The sequence below is a fragment of the Tupaia chinensis genome, unplaced genomic scaffold, assembly GCF_000334495.1.
Source record: "Tupaia chinensis unplaced genomic scaffold, TupChi_1.0 Scaffold144045_1, whole genome shotgun sequence".
NCBI classification, from domain to species: domain Eukaryota; kingdom Metazoa; phylum Chordata; class Mammalia; order Scandentia; family Tupaiidae; genus Tupaia; species Tupaia belangeri.
The window spans coordinates 728309-733648 of NW_006203897.1; the positions used below are offsets into that span (position 1 = coordinate 728309).

At 48.2% G+C, this 5340-nt stretch overlaps 1 long non-coding RNA gene across 2 annotated transcripts in view; it reads right to left on the minus strand.

The window, feature by feature from the left end:
• Nucleotides 1-2514: 2514 nt before the first annotated feature.
• Nucleotides 2515-5340, minus strand: part of LOC114005587 (uncharacterized) — a 5784-nt gene continuing 2958 nt past the window's right edge. Inside the window, exons 2-3 of one of the 2 annotated variants that reach the window (XR_003547425.1) lie at nucleotides 3066-3160; nucleotides 2515-2825 (exon numbers count right to left, since the gene is read on the minus strand). This is a non-coding gene — a long non-coding RNA (uncharacterized LOC114005587). Of the gene's footprint in view, nucleotides 2874-3065; nucleotides 3161-5340 lie in introns of both variants that reach the window. The other variant, XR_003547424.1, reaches the window with a different exon arrangement.

The following is a 5340-nucleotide window of genomic DNA, read 5'->3' on the forward strand; positions in this document are numbered from 1 at the left end:
TTGCAATTATTACTACATGCAATGAGTACACTTAATGGGACCAAGCTATTATTTCCATTTTACCAATAAGGACAGGGAGGCTTAGTGAAATTCTATAACTTGCCAAAGAATATATTGCTTGTGCAGTGTAGAGCCCAAGTTGGAAGGCAGGTGTCTGCAGTGCCTGTGGGCTTTCTATTGTACACCAAAACTAGAACATATTTCTACTGCTGATTTTTTGTCACTCAGAGACTATAGGCAAGCACACAGTAAGGACTCCATAGCAGTTTGATCAACTAATATTATTGAAAATATTGGTATTTCAAACCCATAAACCATGTGAAATATAGGAAGTTGAGGAAGGCAGCCAGAGAAGTTAGGTGAGCCTTCTTTAGGCTGTGGCACTTAGAGGTAAAGAGAAGTTCCCAGGGGAATAAAAGAAATTGAGCAGGGGTGGGAGAGAAAGAAAAAATTTTTCTTTCTTTTTTTTTTCTTTTGAGAGATTTTTGCTATAGGGCACATGCACTCACTAGAGAGACAGAGAAAGACAGAGAGACAAAAAGCAAGAAATCATCCCCCAGAAGAAATGGCCATGCCACAATCCCTTCTCCTCCATTCTCCTCTCAGGAATTTGGGCATGCACACACATGCGCCCTGTCTAACTTTCAAGTTACCAGGTCCAGGACTCAGACCGTGGTCAGTCACATGTGTGTCCAGCACCTTAACCATCACACCACCTGCTGGCCCCAAAATGAAAGCAAGAGGTTGATTACACAAGGCTATAATCAGAAGAGAAATAACCAGGAATAAGATTTCTGGACTGCCCATCCAGGTGATAGAATCAGAGATGGGAGCCTGGGTGAGAACAGGCCAAAGAGGTAGGTTCAAAATTGCAGGGAGGGATAGGCCACAGGATGAAGGAGCAGAGCAGTGGACCTTACTTAGATCCTTTGGAATCTCAACTGCTTTCACGTTTTCTTTCAGCTTCAAAGCAAACTGAGGGTCATAGAGGGATTGAATCAAAAAAAAGAAAAGGGCTGATACCCTGGGTCCACTATTTGGGAGGAAGCATTGGTGGCGTGGTGAGTATACAGTACGTAGTACTGGGACACACATGGCCTCCCTTATTGTCCCTTCTAACTCCCACACTAAAGAGACCCAGTGAGATAGAGAATAAGACAATTGTGCAATTAAATCCTATTCTTTTTAAGATTTTATCATAGATTATGTGCATTCACTGGAGACAGTGAGAGGGAAAGTGAGAAATCACTCCCCAGGGAGTATGGCTATGCTGCAATCCCTTCTCCTCCATTCTCCTTCTGGGATTATGGGCATGCACCCACATGTACCTGGTGTGGTCCTCAAGCAGGCAGGTCTGAGACTCAAACCCTGGTCAACCATGTAGGAGTCGGGCGGCTTAACCACCATGCCACCTACTGCACCTTAAATTCTAATTTTAAATGCATTTATCTGTACAACTGAGGAAGTGTTGACTTATCTGGAAAATAGTTTTAATTCTCACTTATTTTAACTAGATTGTTCCTAGAAGTCAATGGAAAACCTTTGATTCAAAGTCTGACATCCTTTCCCCCTTGCCCTCCAGTTGGATATCTCTGGCCCCTCTCAGATTTGGGTACCAGACTCAAGATTTACTACAAAGTAGCAGGAGGGAAGAACAGTTTCAAGTGGAAAAATAAAGACCTGTCTCATTAGTGACCACTGAAAGATATGCTAATGACGAAAATTCAAAGTCAAATAAGAAGAGTATTCTCGTTACACACATCACATTGTTTGCTTTAGAGTTTTTCAATTCAAAATATAATAATTTTTTTTGGAGAGGTTTTCGCTATAGGGCGAGTGCACTCGCCAGACAGACAGAGAGAGACATAGAGACAGAAAGCGAGAAATGACCCCCCCCCCTCGGGGGGATGGTCACACCGCAATCCCTTTTTCTCCATTGTCCTCTTGGGATCTTGGGCACGCACTCACGCGGCCCACCATGAGTTTTAAGCCACTGGGTCTGGGATGCGAACCACGGTCGACTACATGGGAGTCCAGCGACATAGCCATTATGCTAACTGCTGGTTCCCTCAAAATATAATTTATTGGGGCCAGCAGGCGGTGTGGTGGATAAGGGCGCTGGATTCCCATATGGCCCTTGGTGGCTTGCTTTCTCGTGTTCCCTTTTTCTCTCTCTCTCTGGTGGTCAAATAAAAAAAATAACTAACAATAACAAATGGGATTAAATAAATAAATGATTCTTTTAAAAATATATAATTTATTTTGTTTTATCTCCAACAGAGAATTAATTTTAAAAATGAATATGTTCCAATACATTAAATGCCATATAATTCATGTTCACATCCTTGGAGTTAAGAAAGGCTCATCTTTTTTTTTTTTTTTCTTCATAAGGGGATGCAATGGCTTAAACATTCTTATCACCAAACCAAATTCAGCCCTTGGCATGCTTCTGAAACCGCGGGGAAGTCTCAGCTATTTAACAAGAACAAGGTGACCTGTGTTCTCCGCGGCACAACCGCGTTTCTGCAAGAGAAAGGGGAAGAGGGCAGGCGAGGACCTCCAATAACAGCGAGGACTATCAGGACGTCCTGCTAATAAACGACTTTTTCACTGTCCACACTATAATTGGTTTACAGCCTTTTTTGTTTATTTATCCATAAGAGCTGCTGTTAAATGGCTCGGGAAGGAGCTCGCCTAATGGCTCGGTATCGCTGCTGGGCCTGTCGCGGGTCAGGCGGCGTGGAGGGGGCGCAGGCGTCAGCGGGGATTCAGAGCGGAAACGCATTTCACCTGTAATGGACTTGACGACTTTATGATCCCAGGAGCTGTATCCACAGAGAAACAAAATACACGATCTTGCTCACTGGAGGGTCCTGCGGGAGACGTTTTTCAAATAGATGTTGGGACAATCGGCCAATCAAAAAATCCTAGTTTTGTCCCACCTAATACTCATAATAAATGGCCGTTTAGCCTTTGTTTCCTGGGTCCCCTCTTTAAGTAGCAGGCAGCAGAAAACGCCAATTGTGAAAATGAGAACTGGCCAACAAGAAACCCAACACTCATACCTTCCGCCACGTTTTTTGCTCAGCCAGGGATACGAGGTATTTTGCCCACGAGCGCAGTGTGCGGATTTACTTTCTGCTGAGAGCCTCTTTTCTTTCTGCAGGACCGAGCAAAAATATTAAATGGAAGCAAATGAAGCATCGAAATGGAGACCAATTTACAGAAATGTGCAATTAGACGAGAAGTGCAAAGTAAACACTCCGGGGGTGGCGGGCGAGGCCACGGGGGGAGGGGTGCGGCGCGGACTGAGTACTGAGTGGAGGGTGGCGAGAGGTGGAGAGCGAGGGAGGAGAGAAAGAAGGGGGGAGGGGAAAGGTGGCCGATCTTTGTCCCGAGCGCAGCTAGCTGTCCGCTCATAACCGCGTAGCCAAGTCAACCCCAGGCGATTCAAATGATTATCTCCGAGGGTCAACACGCCGCGGCTGGGCAAACCCCTCCGGCCCTGCCCTTCTGATCGATGTGGTCACCCGCGGCCAGGGTGATAGCGGCGGGTCCTCCGCGGCGGCAGCGAACAATGGACTCATTGACGCGGGAGCGCAGAGATTAGGTGCGCGGGTCCCACGGCCTTTCACTCCCGGGTCTACTGCAGGTGGCCCTTTTCCCTGAAGAAATTCCCCCTTGGCCTGCCCTTCGGCGAGAGCCGGGGCATCCGGGAGCCCGTGCGTTCCCAGACGTGCACAGACCGCTCGGTGGCCCGCACTCACCCCAATACAGTTATCTCATGACAGAAGGGACCTGTAAAGAAAGTCCAAATTCCCACTGGCTCTTGATCTTTTCATGCAAATGAAGAGTATTCAGAACTGCTTACTCATACTCCATCAGTGTGCGTTTGAAGCACACATATTTCCAGTAGTAGAAAGTGTATTCAGAGCTGTTGCAGAGGTCTGGATGTAGGTGTGCATTCAAGAAAGTTCGCAGAGATTTACTCTTTGTGGGTCCTGCTCCTTTGCCGAAGTGTCCTGTCTTTCTAAAACCCTGGGTGGAGGTTTGAGATATGTTGTCATCTGGGGGGATGGGCGAGTGGGGGCCCGGTGGGCTGAGGCTGGCGAGGCTGCCCAGTTCTGGGAGGTCAGAAGGGTTCCTTATACTCAGGTTGCACAGTGAGCGCCACCACCTCTCGGAGGTAGTCCACACCAGTGGGTGTGAAGAAAGTGGCTCCGCTTAAATCCTGACCCCAGAGTGCCCAGAAGACATGGAAACGCAAAGTTTTAATTTCTTTTTCTAAATGTCCCACTCCCCTCCATGGCAAGTCCTCCCACTCCTGCCTCATTACAATCCTCCCTGAGTGTCCAGATTGGAAGATAAAGGATCTGAAACCGCCCCCCACACACACACCTCCTTCCCTGGCTTCCCAGCCCAGAGAGGGACACCTTTCAGTCCCCTGGCCACCTTGGAAACTACATTCTGAGTTGGTCAAATGGGCCCCGATTTCCCTAAGTCAAAATGAATAATACCTCTCGAATTAAAAAAAGAAACGAAGCCATTGTACGTGCTTTTGAAGTTACAGTTTACACCGTGGAGCACAACCATGGATAAAAACACGCAACGATGCTAGGGTTTCAAATGTTCATTCAACAACATCACCGATGGAAAGAAACTTCATAAATAAAACAGTGACCTATAAGGCTGGATCTGCAAGCTTTTTGATCATATTCTCCAAGTTAAAAAATTACAATATCAAATACGTTGACTTATAAACTATATTAATGAGCTAGTATGCACATCATCAACGATACAGGGAAAAAAGAAACGTTTCAAGTACAGTGAAGATGTTCCTATAAATGAACTTCTGATGTTTTCGTGCGTGCCCCGCTTGGGAGGGCATACATGCGAGGGCATCAAACCGTGCGGGAAGAGAAAATGGGAAGAAACGCGGGTGCTCGCGAGTACCTGGGCCGCTCTTCTTAAGGCTGTCAGCCAGACCAATAATGGCCACAGGCTGAGCCACGTGGGGCACGCCGGAGCCTATGGCGCCGCGGCCGGCCCGCCTGTCCCGGCTGGCCTCGGGGTCCCTCTGAGAACAGTGCGAAGCTGTCAAAGAGAGCGGGGTGGCGCCCGGAGTCAGAGCGCCAAGTCCCCGCTCCAGCTCCCTACTCCTGGCTCCTGGTCCCCAAGCCCTGGCTGCAGCCATGAACGGCGAGGAGCAGTACTACGCAGCCACGCAGCTTTACAAGGACCCGTGCGCGTTCCAGAGGGGCCCCGCGCCAGAGTTCAGCGCCAGTCCCCCCGCGTGCTTGTACATGGGCCGCCAGCCCCCGCCGCCGCCGCCGCTCGCGG